Here is a 24,525-nt window from a genome sequence, read left to right on the forward strand (position 1 = left end):
AATATCATGGAAAATATAATAATTATATAGAAATATATATATATATTCTAATATTGTGGAAAATATAATAATTATATAGAAATATATATATATTCTAATATTGTGGAAAATATAATAATTATATAGAAATATATCAATTCTAATATTGTGGAAAATATAATAATTATATAGAAATATATCAATTCTAATATTATGGAGAATATAATAATTATATAGAAATATATATATATATTCTAATATTGTGGAAAATATAATAATTATATAGAAATATATATATATTCTAATATTGTGGAAAATATAATAATTATATAGAAATATATCAATTCTAATATTATGGAGAATATAATAATTATATAGAAATATTTCAATTCTAATATTATGGAGAATATAATAATTATATTGAAATAAATCAATTCTAATATTATGGAAAATATAATTCATTTAATATAAAATATTAAATTATATTTATATAAAATTATATTTTATATTTAATATAAAATAATATATGTAATTGTAATACTGTATTAAGCATAAAATGATATATGTAATTCTAATATTATGGAAAATATAATTCATTTAATATAAAATATTAAATTATATTTATATAAAATTATATTTTATATTTAATATAAAATAATATATGTAATTGTAATACTGTATTAAGCATAAAATGATATATGTAATTCTAATATTATGGAGAATATAACAATAATATAGAAATATATCAGTTCTAATATTGTGGAGTTGCTGCTTTACATAATTGTTTTAAATAATAATAAATATTGATTGCTTTTATTACAGGTGTATGAGGTAAGATGATGTTTAAATGAGTTTCTATATTGATAGCCGGATAACTTCATCTGATGACGTATAGTCTATATGCACTTTCTCAAGTGGCTTAAAGATAAGATATGTATAAACGATAATAAGTATTTCGCTTGATGACGTTGAGAGGAGCCTCAACGAAAATTTAATGTCGCTTTGATTAATTAACCACACTAACTAATCTTATTATACTTTATTCATGAGGTGAAGGGGCTGGGGCTGTTGTCGAGTGCCCTTTAGAAAATAAGGTGTGTCATCGGTTAAAGAGACGTGGTTTGGTCCCGGATTGTACCGTGAATAACCTCGTGAGTTTTCTCTGAGAGGTTTCGTAATGAAGATGAGAGCCACATGTCGGTCTTGAAATGGTCTAGTTGATGTTCGAATTAGTGTGTATTACCCAGGGGGGGGGGGTACAATCTGTTAACAAAACTGGACATACATTCAAAAATTGTATTACTTTTCTTGGATGGCAGAGTTTGACAATGTCCCTTTTGCCACCCCTAAATTCACACCTCCTACCGCCACATAATATATATTTCGGGACTAACATAATATAGGGGTCTTTAGCAGTAGGAAGAACCAGGTGGACTCGGAGAAAACACATTAAATTTGACAGGTGACGCTACTCCTTGTCACGAACAAGTGGGTAATCGAAACCACGCCAACTGACAGAACCTCTGATCCAACGCACACGCGTTAGCCATTCACCCCCCCCCCCCCAACTTAAATGAAATATGCTTTGACGTCCCACTTTTCTACACCGACTGGGCTAATGAAGATATGTGATATGAGGAACTTTGTGACTACGCGTACTTCAAATTTCAACTGTCAAGAGATCACTTACATGTACGCTTATGTGTACAAGAGATCTCGGTTTTTATTCCCATCCGAACGACTAATATAAGTTTAGTGATGATAACCTTTCTGTTATTACCATACCAAAGTTAGATATTTATTGCTAAACCCATTTCTCCATATTATATTAATACATTATTCTATTTCTTTTTGAATGTGTTTGTAAATTAATAAAATTATAATTCTTTCTTGAATAGGAACTTCGAGTATATTAGGTGAGTTTTTTCAATTATTTATATATTTGTTTTCTGCTAGCTAACTTTGAATTCGGCTGTCCACAAACTTGAAGTTCAGGATGAAAACAATATGATAAATAAACGGTTAAAACTGTGGTCAGGCCTAATTATTAATAATGTATATGAAAATAGCCTAGATCTTTCTTGCTACACAATCTTACTAATTGAAAATGATTTAGAGGACAGCCGTTAGCCGTTACCTCTCATAGAATAAGATGTTATAGACCTATATACTAAATCGAATGCAAACGCGCTGCTCTGTAAGATGTCATCAATTCCATGAATAATTTGGAAAAAGAGAAAATTGTGCTATGACATTTCAGGTCAATATTATTCGATCTCTGTGAAATTCTGGAGAAATGTCTTAACATTGCATAAGACTTTCGACAGGCAAAGCTGTTTTCTTTCAAATAACACAATAATACATATAATTTAATCTATCGGATCAATAGCTTTAAATACTAAAAGTATTCTCAATAGTAAAATAACTATTTAGAATTAGTTTTTAAAAATATAATAATACTGTTGACATTTAAAATGAAATGAAATGGAGTTTAACGTCCTACTGTTCTGCTCCTAACCTGGGCTAATGAAGACGGGCATACGCCATACAGTGTGCTATGAGGGAAATTTTGCCCGGACAGCGGCACTACGGCCTACTCTTATATCGAATTCCAACTGCCAAGGGATCTTTTACGTGCACGCCAATGTGTACACGGGACCTCGGTTTTTCGTCCCATCCGAACGACTAGACAGCTTTCCTTGTCAGCCCCTCCGTCCTGCATCATCGACAAGGGAGAACCACGCCGGAAAATCTGGATGAACTTTCTCGGCCAATGCAGGGATCGAACACCCGACCTCCAGGCTAGCGAGCTAGCGTCTTACGCACTTAGCCACGTGATCCCCCTTGTATAGTGAATAACGTGCTCTAATTTATTAATTAATCATACTAGACAGAGACAATTAAACCTGGTGTTGATATTTAGGGTCCTTACATCGTGAATAACTTGCTGTTTATATTTGATGCTAATAAATATTACATAATTATATTTGATGCTATTAAATATTACATAATTATATTTGATATTACATAATTATATTTGATGCTAATAAATATTACATAATTATATTTGATGCTAATAAATATTTCATAATTATTTTATAGTGAGGAGGATTACCAGAGGTAAGTCATTATATTATTATACAGGACTGGATATACTAATACAACCTTCTACATCATGTAATTATTATTAAGTAGGGCGTTCTAATATTAATGTATACACTGATGACAGGCGTTGATATACATATTATTACACTGACGACAGGCGTTCCAAAAGTAAGGTCTACATACTATTACACTGATGACTGGCGTTGATAAACCTACTATTACACTGGTGACAGATGTTACAATAGTAAGGTCTACATACTATTACACTGGTGACAGATGTTACAATAGTAAGGTCTACATACTATTACACTGATGACTGGCGTTGATAAACCTACTATTACACTGGTGACAGATGTTACAATAGTAAGGTCTACATACTATTACACTGGTGACAGATGTTACAATAGTAAGGTCTACATACTATTACACTGATGACTGGCGTTGATAAACCTACTATTACACTGGTGACAGATGTTACAATAGTAAGGTCTACATACTATTACACTGATGACAGATGTTACAATAGTAAGGTCTACATACTATTACACTGGTGACAGATGTTACAATAGTAAGGTCTACATACTATTACACTGATGACTGGCGTTGATAAACCTACTATTACACTGGTGACAGATGTTACAATAGTAAGGTCTACATACTATTACACTGGTGACAGATGTTACAATAGTAAGGTCAACATACTATTACACTGATGACTGGCGTTGATAAACCTACTATTACACTGGTGACAGATGTTACAATAGTAAGGTCTACATACTATTACACTGGTGACAGATGTTACAATAGTAAGGTCTACATACTATTACACTGATGACTGGCGTTGATAAACCTACTATTACACTGGTGACAGATGTTACAATAGTAAGGTCTACATACTATTACACTGGTGACAGATGTTACAATAGTAAGGTCTACATACTATTACACTGGTGACAGATGTTACAATAGTAAGGTCTACATACTATTACACTGATGACTGGCGTTGATAAACCTACTATTACACTGGTGACAGATGTTACAATAGTAAGGTCTACATACTATTACACTGGTGACAGATGTTACAATAGTAAGGTCTACATACTATTACACTGGTGACAGATGTTACAATAGTAAGGTCTACATACTATTACACTGATGACTGGCGTTGATAAACCTACTATTACACTGGTGACAGATGTTACAATAGTAAGGTCTACATACTATTACACTGGTGACAGATGTTACAATAGTAAGGTCTACATACTATTACACTGGTGACAGATGTTACAATAGTAAGGTCTACATACTATTACACTGATGACTGGCGTTGATAAACCTACTATTACACTGGTGACAGATGTTACAATAGTAAGGTCTACATACTATTACACTGGTGACAAATGTTACAATAGTAAGGTCAATCTGATTAAAATACAGATCTATATTTCGATTCGTTTTTTATACTTTCATGAAGATCTGACCGGTCAGAGGTCATACGAGAGACATTTGACCCTATGACGTCAGACATTTGATTAACCAATCAGCGTTGATTTGTAGGTTACCAACAGTTCTGTGCACTTCGCACCAAAAACTTGTCGTAGCAGACCGTTTCATTGGCTAATCCCTCACATGATCTAGAACGCGGGTTATATAATAACTCTTCCATATCCTAGTGAAGTAAAGACAAGGAAAACGACATTTTGAACTATAAAAAACGAAACGAAATAGGATCGGTGTTTTAATCAGATTGATAGTAAGGTATACATACTATTACCCTGATGATAGGCGTTCTAACGGTAAGTTCTGCATCTTGCGCCACAGAAATTGGCAGCCTCCTGTAAGGAGGTTGAACAATATTACTGCATCTACAGGCTGATGTCAAGTCCCCAGTTAAAATTGTTGCATCATTTTTTGAGATGTTTCAAATTCTTTTTTAACTCTTCGTCCAAGGCTTGCCAGCACTCTTAAGATCAAAACTATATTTCAATGGTCACAATATTTCTTAAAACTTATACAGGAATGACCATTGTCGCCTGCTATTTTGTTCGATTTGTACTAAGCCCACGAACGTATAAAATATTACACTAATGGTGGGCGTGTCAATCGTAAGGTCTGCACATTATTCATCATTACACTGATGACGAACATGCTAACAGGTCGACGTTATAATAGTAATGTCTACAGAATATCCATCATTACACTGACGACGGATGTACTAATAGGTCGACATACACACAAAGAAAAAAGTTAAGCACCCACCCGATGTATTTTTTACAATGACTTGTCCTATTAGGCTTGGCGCTGAAACCTGGAAAACATAATATCGGAAAAACAAATGTGGTTTGCAAGAATAGATCATTGACAATAAGAAAACATTTAGAGTTTGTCCAATTTTCAGATTTGAATCATGATTGTGAAAGTATGAAGGTGCATATCATCAATAATGGGTAAAACAGCTATTGGTGATTTGTGTCACCAACGTCATCCGTGGAATCTAAATGACATTTTCATCTTCAATCACGATGTTGAATTGTGTTTCTGACTCTGCGACTTCACGCTTATTGTGACTCCTTTTTGGCTTAAATACGGCATCTTGGATTTTTTTTCATAATGGTGATTGAAATAAGAAAAATTGGATAAACTGTATATGTTTTCTTATTGTCAAAGATCTATTTTTGCAAATCAAATTTGTTTGTCCGAGGTTATATTATCAGGGTCTCAGCGCCAAACTTAGTAACAAGTCATTGTAAAAAAATACGTAAGGTGCTTATTTTTTTCTTTGTGTATATAATATTGCACTGGTGACGGGCTTTACGATAATAAGGTCTACATTAGGTACTTTAGTGACGATGTCTGATAGAAGCTGGCCTCTTAACGTTATATGAATATGAAAATAACATTTTTCACTACCTTTGTTCCAGGGCTATTTTGGAATCGTTACCTTCTATTGTTCACCTGGATTCTTCTTTATTCGCCAAATGGAATCATTTCTCGACAAATCTAACACAAATTTATAATAATTCAACACTATTTTCAAGTAGAAATCTGCGATTCAAAAACACAAATTCATTTGAATTGGACTGCCATGATGAAACCCGCGGTTGTGTAGACCGGAGATAACGGGTTCACGGCTTTGGTTAGCCAATATTCTAAACCAAGGAATGGAATATTACCGTAAACAAAAATTCTTGCTGCACTTCAGTTAACGGACTAAACTGTCAATATTGATACCACTGACGTTTTTGTATTCAACATACATAAACAACTTATACGCATAAAATCGATTACTACATATTTGAAGAATAGCAAGAATTTTCGTAACTAATATCTTATAGTACGCGAATCTGTTCAAATTGACTATGATTTACGTATTAGAACGGAATGTATCTGATCACACGTTGTTTTTTTTTTTTCAGAAATCATCACTAGAATATAAAGATAGACCTACATAATATCAACCCATAGCAACCGACCTTTATATGTCTAAAGTTTGATTACAGTGGTTGCTAAAATTTTGTCTGCAAAAATAGCAATCTATTCCTAGTCTTCAAAATAAAACTCTCGATTAACATGACGTGGCTATTTATGAGGCAATAAGTTGGATGTTGAGTAAACATAGTTAAAGTATAATTATTTATTATTTGTCGTCTATTTATTTTGGAATTAAGGCGGGAGAAATCAGCCTCACTTCTGACTATTTTGTCTATTGTTTATTTGTAAACGGAGATGCTGATTAGCTATAAATAGTTCGCGGATCAGACTAAACGTTACGGGGGTAATCAGCCTCAATTTTGGTTTGTATTTTTATCTATTGTTTATTTGTAAGGTCGCAGATCAGATCAACGCCTGGGATCAGTCATAATGCTAATTAATCTGAACTTTTGGATTTATTTGATCATACTACCGTCGAGATTTAATTACATCTATCTATACTAATATTTGTGACTTTCGTTTGTCTGTCTCTTTTTCTGTCTGTCTGTCTGTCTGGCGGCTACACTAGGTCTGCCCCGAGTCTGAAATTTGGGGTATAGGGGAGTAACATAGGCCACGTGGCGTTAGTCTACCACTTCCGGTTTCGGGGTTATGACCCCCGAGCGAAGCCTGTCTGTTCGGGGTTGGCGGCTACACTAGGTCTGTCCCGAGTCTGAAACTTGGGGTATAGGGGTAGCTCGGACCGGGGAGTAACATAGGCCAGGTGGCGTTAGTCTACCACTTCCGGTTCCGGGGTTATGACCCCCGAACGAAGCCGGGTATCCTGCTAGTCAATTAATATATGTCATAAAACAACATGTGTATGTAACATCATAATAGACTCTCCAAAAAAAAAAAACGCCATGTGACATTTTGTCGTCGGTATATCTTTGCTCTACCATCGCCTCGTTACAACAGGAACCGCGACACGTCGTTGAACCAAACTGCTCTCCAGTGTTGCTGTGGCCATACCCTTTGTGTCTGAACCCACTGAAGTTGGATTTCACGACGTCGGCGTATTTCAAAACAGGAGCTGTAACAGGGACGCCTGGCTCGTAATCCGGTTTCACGTTGGCGTTTACGGACTGTCTGGTCTGAGATTATACGCCGTCCGGGAACTGTTGCTGCAGTAGAGGTCGCTGTGGAGAACCGTTTCCGCCAATGACGTAACCGGAAGTGGCGATCCAGGACAGGTGGGGTCACTCTTGTTTGGCCTGAGCTTGGGTGGTCACGTGTTGAACTTCGCTCTCGGTACCTATCCCAAAGGCGTAAAATAGAACTCAGGGAACATTCAACAGTCTGGCTACATCTGTCTGGGATTCAACTGCTTGTAATCGACCAAGAGCATTGTTGCGTTGGTCTTCGTTCAGATGTGGCACCACTTGGTTCTTTGAGTGTTTACATGTGCAACGGATTTCGAAACCGGGAACCCCGGGATTTTAAAGGCTTTAGATTTAGGTTCCATGCGAAAAGCTCGTTGTTAAATTCATATGTCTTGGTGCAATCAAGCGAACACAAATTTCGGCATAAAGGATGACTAGTCATTATTAGTGACCCTACATTTAAAACCAATAATGAATTTCTTTTATCCTTAATGACATTAAAAACAAATAAGATTTATGGAAACAACGATCTCGTTCAAATAAAAAAATGAAAAATGGGCTGTGCGTTTCTTTTTTTTGAAGAGTATATATACTTGTATTATATGGTTTATTACTAACACGGGGGGGTGGGGGTGGTGGATGGCCGAATGGTTAGCACGTGCGTGCTGTATCATACGGCCTGTCATTGAGTCAACTTGCGGGGTTTCGATTCCCCGGTTGTACGTGACAAGGAGTAGGGTTGCCTGTCCAACCTCGTGGGTTTTCTCCAGGTCCTCCGGTTTCCTCCCACTACTAAAGACACCTACGCGCAAGCGAATGATTGAAATATAATTAAACCATACGTTAGTCCCGAAATGACCTAGTTATGGTCGAGTGGACGTTAAACCCCATTTCTCTCTCTTTATTACTAACACCTACCAGATGCCATTTGCATCTCACTTGATTTACATCAAACTGAACGATTCAGATTCATTGTATCACTACTACTGTCGAGATTTAATTGATATATGTCACAAAGCATATACTTAACATCATATACTTATATTTATATACGTTTTATTACCAATGTCATACGTGCTATTTTATTATACTCATTTAGCTCTTTCCTAACTGGAATATGAATTTAATTACAAAAAAATGTATATCAGTATTTTAAAATTAAATTAAACTCTAATTTGTATTTTGATTTTAAAATTATATTTTGATTACAATAAATATGTATCTATATTCTGAAATTAAAATAAATTCATATTTGTATTTTAATTTTTAAATTATAAAAATTATTTTGATTACAATAAATCTAGTCATGTATTCTGAAACTAAAATAAATTCTTATTTGTATTTTGATTTTAAAATTATATTATTTCATTGCAGTAAATCTCAGTCTGTATCCTTTCATTCCGAGGACGTTTGTTTTTTAAATCACAACTACACTTACAAGTGTCGTTACTCGAACATCCTCAAATTCTGAGAACGGTATACTGTAATCACAACTACACTTAATATGTGTCGTTATTCGGACTCTCCTAGCACTGCCGTATTGACCTAATAATATATGATGTGGACAGCCAGAGGCGTAGCCGTGAAATATATAATGTGGGGGGGGGGCAAATGAAATTATATAAAATGTTGACAATCTGTGACGCCGGAGGCGCGAGGCTGCGCAGCAGCCGATGTAGCGCGACAGGGAGGGTGTAGGAGGATCACCCTCCCCCCATAAAACAAATTTAAAGTTTCAATCTTCTGTAAACACTGTTTTGGCATATTTTACGGGGTTAAACTAAAACATCACACCAACATATTGGGATATGTACAGGTTTTATGCAGATAAATCTTAACTAATCCTAATAATTGTTGTAAATAAATAGGGCAGGACCCCCTCCCCCCCCGGACCCCCAATGTGTGACGCCCATGTGGACAGCGCCCTATTAATTCCGATTTCCGATTTATCAATTCCGTTTGATCGTTTCTGTACTTGTTATTTTAAGATTTTATGTGAATTACATAAATTACAACAATTTATCTATATATATATTTGTGACTGTCCTTTTTCTGTCTGTCTGTCTGTCTGTTCGGGGTTGGCGGCTACACTAGGTCTGCCCCGAGTCTGAAATTTGGGGTCTTGGGGTAGCACGGACCGGGGAGTAACATAGGCCAGGTGGCGTTAGTCTACCACTTCCGGTCTCGGAGTTATGACCCCCGAGCGAAGCCGGTCTGTTCGGGGTATGCGGCTACACTAGGTCTGCCCCAAGTCTGAAATTTGGGGTATAGGGGTAGCTCAGACCGGGGAGTAACATAGGCTAGGTGGCGTTAGTCTATCACTTCCGGTTTCGGAGTTATGACCCCCGAGCGAAGTCTGTCTGTTCGGGGTTGGCGGCTACATCTGCTCCGAGTCTGAAATTTGGGGTATAGGGGTAGCTCGGACCGGGGAGTAACATAGACCAGGTGGCGTAAGTCTACCACTTCCGGTTTCGGAGTTATGACCCCCGAGCGAAGCCGGGTATCCTGCTAGTCCTACACATAAGATTCAAGTGGAGATCGTATGTGAGATTTGTAAGTAAATTTACAGTTCAAAACGAGACAATCTGATTAAAACACAGATTCTTTTTCGTTTCGTTTTTTAGAGTTCAAAATTTCGTTTTACTTGCCTTCACTGCAGTAGGATCTGCGAATGAAGTTGTCTTTTGTTAGGGTGCCCAACCATAAATAGCTATCTCCAAATAACTCGACAATTAAACAAGCTTTTATATCAGTTTCGCACATTTATATTCACTAAATAAACGGTCATGTTATAATTAATAAGCTATGACCATTTAACCATCAATAAATAATAGACTGAAAAATGGTTACGAGTGTCGGTCATAAAATTCGGGCACATTTGAATGAAAATAGGTTACATGCCCTTGTTTTGAAAATAGTCTCGCTTAACCAGTCTACCCATCATTCTCCGTCTGATTGACAGGCCGGGATAATCAAGACTACTTTATTACGAAACATACCAGAAAGCTGGAACAAGAAATTGATTTTAGAAACACGCTCGTTGGGCAACTCAACAATTGTTTTAAGAACCTTGTACACGCGTAGGAGTCTTTAGCACTAGGAGGAAACCGGAGGACTCGGAGAAAACCCACGAGGTTGGACAGGCCACCCTACTCCTTGTCACGTACAACCGGGGAAACGAAACCACGCCAGTTGACTCAATGACAGACTTTATGATACAGCGCGCACGTGCTAACCATTCGACCATCTAACCCCGCTAAAGTACATATAGATGAGAACAAAAAGTTAGTGCAGAGTATGTTTAATTTTCCTAGAACAACTGATACCACTTATATGCCCCTCCTCGGCATTGAAGCATGGGCGTAATATATCCTCGCCTCCTTTCGTCCGTCAACAAATGGAATGCCCTGGTAAACGGTGTACACACTCCTATTCGAATGAATAGTATGGACCGAGGACATACGAATATGAACATTTCTACAGAGTGAAAAATTGATGGCTATGTGAACCCCGTAAAGGCTCAAAACACGTTTTTTGTTCAATCAGGGGTCATAATCCAGGATGTTACGGTCCGATATCCGCCAATATCGCAAGAAATCGAGATCTTTGGGTTATAAACACAGTTTCCTCAAAATGGGCTAAAAATTGTGACTTCTAGTGTGTACAATCAGGGGCCATAATCCACGAAGTTACGGTCCCATACAAGCCAATATCGAAAGGAATCGAGATCTTTGGGATATATACCTATATTTCAAGTTATGACCTGTAGTGTGTCCACAAAGACGGTGTGAAAATGTGGGCGTATAAAAACGTATCATTGATCTAGTGCCCAACGTACTATTAAACGGACAAGTGACATATAACGGGCGGATATAAAGGAATTATTTATGTAGACAAACACGTGAAATCAACATTCGGTCATTTGACATTTCGGTAACTATGAAGTTTTAAAGTAATTTCATGTTTTGTACTGTACAGAGAATAAATTATCCCAAAATACATGTTCATTTTTCAAATAAGTGTCTATTATTTGTAAACCTGTCCATTATTTTCAATAAACAATGGACAGTTTTATAAATAATAGACGATTGTTTAAGAAAAGCGTACATTCTCCTATATACTGGTTAAAAACACCAAAGGGTGACGTCATATCTATGTTTTAAATCAACGTTACACCATAATGATGGCTGACTTCGAATTTTATAAAAATCGGACAGAAGCTGCTCGACAATATGCCTCCTCCCCCTTTACGCAAATAGTGTAAAAGTATGTAATACGATTTTGCTGAAACTTAAAATATATGTTTATATCCCACAGTAGTCTTACTCCAGATATTTTTCAAAGCATGCATGAGTCACCGGGTTTTCCACACTCGGAACATAGAGCAAAATTAACACGTTTGAAAGAGAGAGAAATGGGGTTTAACGTCCACTCGATACAAACTAGGTCATTTCGGGACAAACACATGGTTCAATTTTATTTCTTTAGCAGTGGGAGGAAACCGGTGGACCCGGAGAAAACCCACGAGGTTGGACAGGCGACCCTACTCCTTGTCACGTACAACCGGGGAATCGAAACACCGCCAGTTGACTCAATGAAAGACCGTATGATACAGCGAAGCGCGCACGTGCTAACAATTCGGCCATCCAACCCCCCTACACGTTTGAAAAGAGAGCTAACGCTTAGCGTTAGATATATTTGTATACACACTATTTTCAAATAAACTGTGGATAAAATTTTGCATTGGTTACATTTCTATAGATAAAATACCGCCTTGGTTATTAAAGTTAATCTGTGATTGATCTTAAATATAAACATTATAGAACATCTAGTTTATGAAATATTTGATTGTAATTATTTCATTCAAAGTCTAATTTTATCTAAATATTATCGCTACATCTATTGGATGGTATCGCTTGAAATAAACCAAGTACATTGAGTCACTAGGTACTCAACTATGTCAGCCGGATGCTGGTATTGTTAGAAAGTGGGTGATGGGCAAAGTCTCGATTTTCCAGTCTCTACAATAGTATTAACAGTGTTGTCAAAGAGACTTGAAATGCGCGTCATTAATATAGGGGGTTACCCATAGCAATACATCCGGCTGAGAATCGGAGTATTAATTGTTGTAAGGAATAACGATGTCGGGAGATGTAAGTACTCATTTATATTGTTTATATTATATTGTAAAGATCAAGTAACATTCGTTTTGATCAATATAAATACAATGGTTTCTATAATCAGCGATCAACACACAACATGTATACGGGTGACGCACAACGCCTTTATAGTATACATAGTATACACTCGTCTCTATATATGACCTCTAACCTACAATATATGCAAGGGCAGATCCAGAGACTATGGATAGGGGACGCACGGGAGGCGAAATCACTGAAAATTTCGAAAACCAGAAGCACCGAAATGCCATTTTCAGTGATGTGAGACAAGAATCCGGTTCTACGGTGAACCCTTGATACGTTAAATGAAATGAAATGAAATGGGGGTTAACTTCCTCCTACTGTTCTGCTCCGACTAGGCTAATGAAGACTCGCATACGTTATACAGTACGCTATGAGGGAAACCACTGACAAGGGGAAACCACGCCGGAAAAACCCGATGAACTTTCTCGGCCAACACCGTGATTGAACCCTCGACCTTCACGCTAGAGAACCAGCGCCTTACTCACTTTGCCATCGTGGCTCCAATACGTATATGACTCATTCTTTAGTTAATTATACGTGGGTAGTCATACTTTATATAGGTAGCCACAATTATAGTCATACTTTAGTTAATTATATATAGGTAGCCACAATTATATGTAGGTAGTCATACTTTAGTTTATTATATATAGGTAGCCACAATTATATGTGGGTAGTCATACTTTAGTTAATTATATATAGGTAGCCACAATTATAGTCATACTTTTATTTATTTATTCTTCCAAGAGGCATATCATACATGACAATATAGATGATCATATGAAGTTACATGATAATAAGATGAGAAAGTTTTGATGAGAGAAAAAGTAATGATGTCATGGATGACCAGCCTCTTGAGGATAACCCATAAAAACCTGCTTAAAATAACACTAGGTTTATTTCCAATGGGGTCCTTGGGGGAGGATCAGGTTATGTCATCATAGAGGGGCAGATTCATTAATGAACGATGAAGGATGGAATATGACAATAAATAGTGAAATGTGTGTGTACCATAAGGGATGTGAAGTACAAAGAGGTATGAAAGACATCGGGGTATACATACATAAACTAACACATTTGTATTTGTTTTCCTAGCAAGTGTTGTTTAGCATTTTTCTTAAAAGTGCCAATGTTCTCTGTTGATTTAAGTTGGTTTGGAAGTTCATTCCAGGCCTGAATACTTGAATAGTAGAAAGTTGAGTATTGGGTATTATTTTTGCATTTTGGTACAACATAATTATAAATGCTTGACTTGATCTAGTACTATGTAGATGAACATCCCTCACTAAGCGAAAATTGGCTTTCATGTACACCGGAGACACATTATGAAAGATTTTGTGAACATGGTTCAGTTTCAGTTGTTTGACTCTATTATCAAGATTTAAACTATTTAAATCTTTGTACAAATTTTGGGTAATTGAATCTCTGGGACCTAAGCCGTGTATGAATCGGATAACTTTGTTGTGAATAATTTGTAGTTTGTTCTTCAGCTTCTTGTTTAAGCCTGAGAACCAAGCTGAACATGCATAATCTAAGTGGCATTGTATAAGAGCATTGGTTAATAATTTCCTAGTATACTTTGTTAAAGACTTGTTATACCTATATAAAAATTTCAATCTGGTATTGACCTTTTTAATAATATTATTAACTATTAATTCACCAGAGAGACAATGATCAATATATAGACCTAAATATTTTACACTATCTGTTGCCTGAATGACATGATCATTACACACTATTTCAAAACTACTAGTTTTCTTTAGTTTTCTACTTGGGCCAAATAACATGCATTCAGTTTTACCTAAATGGAGGGATAATTTGTTGTCTACTAACCAGTCTGAACAAGCCTTTAAGGCTTCGCTACGTTTTAAAGATACTATTTCAGGATTTGGATGAGATACGGGAAACCTGTATTACTCAGCTATCGTAGCAATGATCTCTGTGTTAAAAGTATATTTGGAATGTGTTTAACCAGCTCTAACACATATGTGATAAGACTGGCACCAATATTGTCCTTTAATTATATATAGGTAGCCACAATTATAGTCATACTTTAGTTTATTATATATAGGTAGCCACAATTATATGTGGGTAGTTATACTTTAGTTAATTATATATAGGTAGCCACAATTATAGTCATACTATTATATATATAGGTAGCCACAATTTAGTTTATTTTGCATGGCCATTTGCTATCTGTCAAATACATTAGTTAATTACATCTACTATAAACAATAGTTAAAGATACATTATGGGAGATTAGATAACGAGTTGGCAGTTATCACTATAATAGTTAAAAACTAGATAATGTAAAGGCAATTTGCTGCAAATTTCAGTCAAATTGATCCACTATGAACCAAGAAATTAGCGATCGAAAGTTCGGCATAGCCTCGGTCATCATTACCAAAGTCGGTACGGCAGAAATCATTGTTTCGATTATCCATTTAATCGTTAAAGCGAGAAGGAAAGTTATGCAGCAAATCGGATCATAATCCAACAATTATCTCAGGCTAGCGTTGACATCGAGAGTTGATTATGTTCTGGATACGTTAATTAATGTCTAATTAATAGTTTATATAACATTTCGGACCTAACGAAAGACATACAATAGGCAGATTTAGCTCTTCCATAATGTATGTTTAACTATATATAGTCATTTACTTTTACTGGGTTAAACTTTTATCAATTATATATGGTCATGTACTATACGGGGCAAACATTAGTTCATTATATATGGTCATCTACTATATGGGTTAAACAATAGTCAATTTATATGATCAAACTTCTCTTTACCAGCTGGGAAAACCAAACATCTGCTAAAAATAGAGCTGATGTAAGTTGAAATGAAATGATATTATAACCCATAAGCTAATGGGCAAATAATATGGTCATCGGTTGCAAAAGATTTCACCCCAAAATTTGTAGTCGGTGTCCATAAAGGAAAAATAACTGGTCAGACTGGGCACTGCTTAGACAAAATTTAGGTCATAAGCATAAATCTGTTGGTCATTACTAACAAACATGTTCTATATTTGTGTTATTATTTTGAATCCTTTTGCGGTTCAACAATATATTATTGGTATTACACAATATGTTATTGGTATTAAGCTTTATTTAGAGGGGGTGGGTGGGGCTATAAAGGTCAATCCGATTTGGTGAAAGTCCTAAGATCCATGATTAGATTTTAGTAATAATGTTTTCCAAGTATGGACCATCCTTATTGTTGAGTCCTTATCACAACACAGTTGTCTTTACCATAAAAAGATCCATGATTAGATTTTTGTAATAAAAGTTTTTGCAAGTATGGACCATCCTTACTGTTGAGTTTCAGCCAGGTAGCCTTCGTCCCATTTGAATGACCAGACACTGTCATCACAACACAAAATTGTCTTTACCATATAAAGATTTTAAATATTTGATTAATAATAATAATAAGATATATTCAAAGAATTCATGTTTGTTCAATTTAAAATACTTTATAGTAACCTGTATTTCATTACACATACTATTAGTATCTTCATTATTTTTAAACATGTCCATTACACATCAAGCTATAATAAACGATTTAAATTACGATTTATCATGTCCATGAATTAAAATGAATTTTATTCCATAGATACAATCAAAAGCGCGGCGCAGTAGTCAAAATAAATGGCATAAAGCCTGCGTTTCTTAGATATATGAGAGGGGTTCACTCTAGTCTGCCGCTATAAGAAATACTCTAAATATGGCAAACCTAACCCAACCCTCTCCTGAATGATAGATATCGGTGGACTAATTCACTCCCCAAATCCCTAACCCAACCCTAACCCTAATAATAGATATCGGTGGACTAATTAACCCGCGGACCAGTCAGCATTCCCCAAATATATATAGACTCTCTAGAGGCTACTGATTTTGTCCGATTCAGATGAAGCTGAACAAATATCTTGAATCTTGCATTATTTAGGAAATACACTTGTATTACAGAACAAACAAATTTATATTCGTGTTTATAATGATCACTATTCAACACTGTATCTTATAACATGGGGGTTACATGATGCACATTTACTGTGAGTTATTTTTTTAATACACAGTTATGGCAACCCAAAGCGGAATTAATTGCAAGACCGTTTTTGTGCATGGAAAGAGAAAAAATCGAGTATATAACAATTTTTTCATATCCTTCCAAGCATTTTTTTCTGTACAAAACGACGTATAAAGATTTAATAAAGATTATTTTTTTTCCATTGCTGCTCTTGTATTTTGTTATAGTCAAGTCAATTTATACTGTTCACGGAAATATTTTACTACTATATTCGGTTTGTATAAACAATTCAACAAAATTATTTTTCACATGTCAAGACAAAAAAAATACCCATGTCAAGACGAAAAAATTCATATGTCAACACTAAAAAATTCACATGTCAAGACGGAAAAATTCACATGTCAAGACGAAAAAAAATCATATATCACGAGCACGTGACCCTTCAAGAGCACGTGACCCTTCAATTTTGGTATCACACAAATCTCGATCACTTTCGATATTGGCGCATATCCGACAATATCTGCATGTATTATGGTCGCTGATTGTACACAAATTCGTGGTTTTAACTTGTGGACACTCTAGACGTCACAATTATATTCCAACGATCTCGGTTCTAATTGTAACGTTACAGATTATTACCCCTGATTGTACGAAAAATTTCGCTTTTAGCTTGTGAATTCTCTAAAGCCCACAATTTTTATTTGATTTGAAAAAGCCGTTCAAATGTATCACCGTTACAACATAATGGCAGTTGAGTTCGAATTTCATGACAAATTGGACCAAAACTGCCCGTCAAAATGGCAACTCCCCTAGTGCAATTAACATGTATGAGGTTTGTAGACCTCCAATATTGATGTTTATATTCCTCCAACTCAATTTATCTTGATTGTCTAACATTATAATGGACGAGGACATAATTAGTAGTCTTACTCCAGATACCTTTCAATGCATGCATGAGTTATCGGGTTTTCCACACGCGGAACATAGAGCAAAATTAACATTGAACTAAAAGTGAGCTAACGCTTAAAGTTAGATATATTTGTACACACAGTATACACATTATTTCAAATACATGTGGATAAAAATTTAGATATAGATAAAATACTGCTTTAGTTTGTAAAGCTAATCTGTGATTGATCTTAAATATAAACATATAGAACTAGTAGTTAATGAAATATATGGGTGTAATTATTTCATTCAAAGTCTAATTCATCTGGATATAATACGACACACACTTATCGCGATTGCACATTGGGTGGACTCGTTTGAAATAAATGAAATATGTTGAGTCAATTATATGTAGTCAACAACGTGTGCCGAATGCTATGTTGTTAGAAATCGCGTGATCTGCCAAGTCTCGATATTCCAGTCTCTACTATAGTATTATTAACAGTGTTGTCAAAGAGACTTGAAATACGCGTCATTACTGAAGGGGGTTCCCCATATCTACATGTCTAGCTGAGAATCGAAGTATTAATTATTGCAAGGAATAACGATGTCGGAAGATGTAAGTACTCATTTATATTGTTTATATTATGTTGTAATATCAAGTACAATACGTGTTGATCAATATATAGATACAATGGTTTCTATATCAGCGATCTTCACACAACCTGTATACGGGTGACCCATAACGCCTTATACATGCTTTGATGAATATATACACTCTAACTATAACACCTCTAACTAATACTATACTGGTGACATATAACACCTTTATACAATACGTTAATGGCTGAAACATTAGTTCATTATATATTGGCAGCCATAATTTAGTTAATTATATATAGGTAGCCATGGTCATTTATTGTATGTCAAATACATTAGTTAACTAGGGTCAAACATTAGTTAACTATATTATATAGCCAATTACTATACAGGTCAAACATTAGTTCATTATATATGGTCATTTACTATAGGGGTCAAACGTTAGTTCATTATATATGGTCATTAATATGGTCATTTACTATATGGGTTAAACTATTAGTAAATTTTACATGACCAAATGTCTCTTTACCAGCTGGGAAAACCCAACATCTGCTAAAAATAGAGCTGATGTAAGTTGAAATGAAATGATATTATAACCCATAAGCTAATGATCAAATAATATGGTCATCAGTTGCAAAAGGCTTGACCCCCTAATTTGAAGTGGCAGTCCATACAAATAAAAAAAAAATTGGTCAGACTTGGCACAGCTGGGACAAAATTTAGGTCATAAGTAAAATAACTAACTAACATGTTCTAAATTTGTGTTATTATCTTGAATCATTTGGCGGTTCAACAATATATTATTGATATTACACTATTTTAACCTTTATTTAGTGAGGCTGGGCTATAAAGGTCAATCCGATTCAAGATCCATGATTAGAGAGAGAGAGAGAGAGAGAGAGAGAGAGAAATGGGGTTTAATGTCCACTCGACACAAACTAGGTCATTTCGGGACTAACACATGGTTCAATTTTATTTTCATAATTCGCTTGCGCGTAGGGGTCTTTAGCAGTGGGAGGAAACCGGAGGACCCGGAGAAAACCCACGAAGTTGGACAGGCGAGCCTACTCCTTGTCACGTACAACAGGCGATTCTAAACCATGCCAGTTGACTCAATGACAGACTTTATGATACAGCACGCACGTGCTAACCATTCAGCCCCCCCCCCCCATGATTAGATTTTTGTAATAAATGTTTTCAAAGTATGGACCATCCTTACCGTTGAGTCCTTATCACAATACAGTTGTCTTTACTATATAAAATTTTAAATATTCGATTAATAATAATGATATTAAGCTATGTTCATAAGAATTCATTATTGTTCATTTTACAAAGACTATTAGTTACCTTACCTGTATTTCATTTCACATTTATTATTAGTATCTTCATTATTTTTAAACATGTCCATTACACATCAAGCTATAAACGATTTAAATTACGATTTATCATGTTGATAAATTAAAATGAATTTTATTCCATAGATATAATCAAAAGCGCGGCAGTAGTCAAAATAAATGGCATAAAGCCTGCGTTTCTTAAACATATGAGAGGGGTTCACTAGTCCACAACTATAAGAAATACTATAAATATAGGTATCAACAAACCTAACCCAACCCTCTCCTTATTGATAGATATCGGTGGACGAATTCACTCCCCGAATCCCTAACCCAACCCTAATAATAGATGACTAATTAATGAACCCGCGGACTAGTGAGCATTCCCCAAATATATATATATACTCTCTAGAGACTACTGATGTTATCCGATTCAGATGAAGCTGAACGAATATCTTGAATCTTGCATTATTTAGGAAATACACTTGTATTACAGAACAAACAAATTTATATTTGTGTTTATAATTATCAGTTATATTTCCCTAAAACTATACAATAACCTTGACCAATATGGACACTATTTTTAAAACTGACTTAACGCTATTGCACATTTGGTGATGTTATTTGTGATAAACGCAGTACGTTGAGCCATGTTATTCAAAGTCAACTAAGTGTGCCGAATGCTTTGTGAGAAAACACGTGATTGGCAGTCTCGATATTCCAGTCTTTACAATAATATTAATAGTGTTGTGAAAGAGACTTGAAACACGCGTTGTCACTATAGGGGGTTCCCCATTGCTACCTGTCTGGCTGAGAATCGAAGTATTAATTATTGTAAGGAATAAAGATGTCAGAAGATGTAAGTAATCATTTATATTGTTTATATTATTTTGTAAAGATCAAGTAACATTCGTTTTGATCAATATAAATACAATGGTTTCTATATCAGCGATCTTGAAACAACCTGTATACGGGTGACACAAAACGCCTTATACATGCTTTGATGAATATATACACTCTAACTATAACACCTCTAACTAATACTATACTGGTGACATATAACACCTTTATACAATACGTTAATGGCTGAAACATTAGTTCATTATATATTGGCAGCCATATTTTAGTTAATTATATATAGGTAGCCATGGTCATTTACTGTATGTCAAATACATTAGTTAACTAGGGTCAAACATTAGTTAAATATATTGTATAGCCAATTACTATACAGGTGAAATATTACTTCATTATATATGGTCATCTACTATAGGGGTCAAACATTAGTTCATTATATATGGTCATTTACTATATGGGTTAAACATTAGTTCATTATATACTATTCCAAAAAAGTAGGGGATATTTGATTTTGGGGGCATAATACTAAAATATGCAAATGACTACGAAAAAAGTCACTATAGAACCTAACAGAAGAAACATTTCCAGTTACATGTGACGCCCAAACGCACCAATAGCTACCGCATGGAATGCAGGTGATGCTTGGGATCATCATGGGGGTCCAACCCAAGATTTGCACGACTCTGACTTTGAATGTTACAGTCATTGTGACATTGAATTCCAGGGTGGAAACATCAGTTTAATTGTTTTAGTGACCAGAAAACAAATTTTGATATGCGTCGGCTTACCCAAAATGAAAGGTTACGTGCCCTTGGCATGCTACAGATCGGCACAACACAGGCGGTTGTGGCGCGGACAATGAATGTTTCTCAGTCTGTCATAAGCAGGCTATGGTCCAGATACCGTGATACACAATCTGTACAGGACAGACCACGCTCAGGTCGACCAAGGGCGACAACTCAAGCCCAGGATCGATTTATCCGTACCTTGGCCTTGAGAAATCGTGTCATCACAGCAAATCAGATCAGTGCTCGTCTTCAAACAGACACTGGTGTGAGGGATCATCACATTCAGGCAAGATGTCGTTGGTGTAGGGATCGTCAACACTGGGATAATCGACGCTGGAGCAATGTGATGTTTTCAGATGAGTCAAGGTTCACTGTTGATTTTTTGGACAGACGTAGGAGGGTGTGGCGTCGTCGAAACGAGCGCTTCCAAGACGTTAACGTCATCAGACATGATCGATTTGGGGGTGGTTCTGTTATGGTGTGGGGAGGCATCACTGTTGCTGGAAGAACGGCTTTACATGTTGTTGTAGGGCGTGTTACAGGCCAGTACTACCGGGACAACATCTTGGCAGTCCATGTTGTGCCGTTCGCACGACGTCATGGCCGCCGTTTCATCTTCCAGGATGACAACGCAAGATGTCACAGGGCCAGGATCGTTACAGGTTACCTCCAACAACAGAACATCACCACATTACCTTGGCCAGCACTGAGTCCCGACCTCTCCCCCATCGAGCATGTCTGGGACATGCTTGGACAGAGGTTACGTCAACGTCAACAACGTCCTGCCAATGTCCAAGAACTTGCTGCTGCGTTGCAACAGGAATGGGACAATCTGGACCAAAATGACCTTAGACGTCTCATTAGGAGTATGCCACGTCGGATCAATGCTTGTTTGGCAAACAGAGGAGGATTTACCCGTTACTTACTTGGTTGTGATGCTGTGGTAACTTTGCTGTTTGACCCAGGGTATCATTTTACCCTTATAATGGTCAGTCTGTGCCTTACTTAGTCTAACGATCATTTGGAATAAATCGATGAATGTGAACTTCATTTCATTTTGTCATTTGTTTCTTCGTCAGTTTCATTAGGTGACTTTAATAACACTTAAAAATCAAATATCCCCTACTTTTTTTGAATAGTATATATGGTCATCTACTATACTGGTCAAACATTAGTATTTCATTATATATGGTCATTTACTATATGGGTTAAACTATTAGTAAATTTTACATGACCAAATGCCTCTTTACCCACCCGATTAGATTTTATTACATACATCGAGAAGGTATTTGTTGAGTAATAAAACCTTCTAGTGGTTTATCGAAGGCTGGTCGTCCTTACCGCACTGTACAAATATTATCACCACTATATTAACTATATTATATATGGTCATTTACTATACTGGTCAAACATTAGTATTTCATTATATATGGTCATTTACTATATGGGTTAAACTATTAGTAAATTTTACATGACCAAATGCCTCTTTACCCACCCGATTAGATTTTATTACATACATCGAGAAGGTATTTGTTGAGTAATAAAACCTTCTAGTGGTTTATCGAAGGCTGGCCGTCCTTACCACACTGTACAAATATTATCACCACTAGAAGCAACACATTCCAGAACAAGCCAGAACTCATACCAAAATGTCCGCTTTATACAAATGAGTATTTAGGGGAATACTAACCCGAATCCTAACCCTTTTAAGAGAAGTAAAAACTAAATTAGACCCATGTTCAGTCTTTTAAAAAGGGTTAGGGTTCGGGTTAGTTATCCCCAAAATTCTCATTTATATAAAGCGGCCATTTTGGACCCCGGAAGCACCCGAACCTCGATAAACTACTAGAAGGTTTTATTTGTACCATGCGGTAAGGACGGCCAGCCCTCGATAAACTACTAGAAGGTTTTATTACTCAACAAATACCTTCTCGAAGTATGTAATAAAATCTAATCGGGTGCACCACCAGCTGGGAAAACCCAACATCTGCTAAAAATAGAGCTGAGGCTGACCTTAAAAATATCTTTGTTTCACCAAACCCGACCCACAATCGAGGAGAAGGGTCGGTAGGTCGGGTTTTTTTTCAGATTTTTTTTTTAAAGTTAGAGAAATCAATACAGAAAACTTATTAGCTGTATACTACAGATTCATTAATTTTGTTTAATGAATTTGGGGTCTGACGTAAAAAGTAACGAACTGAAAGTTTTTTTTATTAAACTTAAGAGCTAATTTGACAGCTTAATAATTTTCCGGGTGGAAACATTCGTCTTCTTTATTCAATTGGCAAAAAAATAAATGAGTGAATGACATCGGGAATTTTTCGTGATGCCCGACTCGCAAACGATTTGCCACGAACTTGAAGTGTGAAACTCCTTCATCACGTGTTTAACGATACTGCGGGTTGTGCCTTCATTTTTCTCGAAAACGGATATTGAAAATATCGTCGTCATGTTTAAAACTACGCACCACAGACATAGAAGCAGAATCATTTCGTGGGAATGGACGTGTATTCGTCTGCAACCATTTTGTTGAGAAGCGACACCTATGACGCTTTCGTCTTGATCAACCAGTTTCAATAATGAATCAAGCCATAGTAAAGGGAAATAACTCTCGTGATATATTTCAGGTTGACACACAAAATAAAATAAAAAGATCGTGGAAAAGTGCAATAAAATAATTTAAGTCGGGGGTGGTTTTAGTTAGTCGGTCGCGTTAGGCGAAACAAAGATATTTTTAAGGTCAGCCTGATCTAAGTTGAAATGAAATGATATTATAACCCATAAGCCAATGATCAAATAATATGGTCATCAGTTGCAAAAGGCTTGACCCCCTAATTTGAAGTGGCAGTCCATACAAATAAAAAAAAAAATTTAGTCAGACTTGGCACTGCTGGGACAAAATTTAGGTCATAAGCTATCTATAAATTCTTATAAGTAAAATAACTATTTAACATGTTCTATGTTTGTGTTATTATCTTGAATCATTTTGCGGTGCAACAATATATTATTGATATTACACTATTTTAACCTTTATTTAGTGAGGCTGGGCTATAAAGGTCAATCCGATCCAAGATCCATGATTAGAGAGAGAGAGAGAGAGAGAAATGGGGTTTAACGTACTAGGTCACTTCGGGACTAACACATGGTTCAATTTTATTTTCATAATTCGCT

The 24,525-nt window shown here is 35.9% G+C and overlaps 2 long non-coding RNA genes across 4 annotated transcripts in view; both read left to right on the forward strand.

The window, feature by feature from the left end:
* Positions 1-727: 727 nt before the first annotated feature.
* On the forward strand, positions 728-8,216 carry LOC130013075 (uncharacterized). Its single transcript, XR_008788389.1, has 3 exons — positions 728-1,895; positions 3,082-3,099; positions 6,501-8,216. It is a non-coding gene; the product is annotated as an uncharacterized LOC130013075 (long non-coding RNA).
* Positions 8,217-12,781: 4,565 nt separating this feature from the next.
* LOC126824973 (uncharacterized) overlaps positions 12,782-24,525 on the forward strand; it is a 44,724-nt gene continuing 32,980 nt past the window's right edge. The window contains exon 1 of one of the 3 annotated variants that reach the window (XR_008788386.1): positions 12,782-12,811. This is a non-coding gene — a long non-coding RNA (uncharacterized LOC126824973). Of the gene's footprint in view, positions 12,812-18,252; positions 18,397-20,551; positions 20,571-24,525 lie in introns of those variants that run through there. The other 2 variants (XR_008788382.1, XR_008788387.1) reach the window with 2 other exon arrangements.

This window comes from Patella vulgata, chromosome 6 (assembly GCF_932274485.2).
Source record: "Patella vulgata chromosome 6, xgPatVulg1.2, whole genome shotgun sequence".
Taxonomy (NCBI): Eukaryota; Metazoa; Mollusca; class Gastropoda; family Patellidae; genus Patella; species Patella vulgata.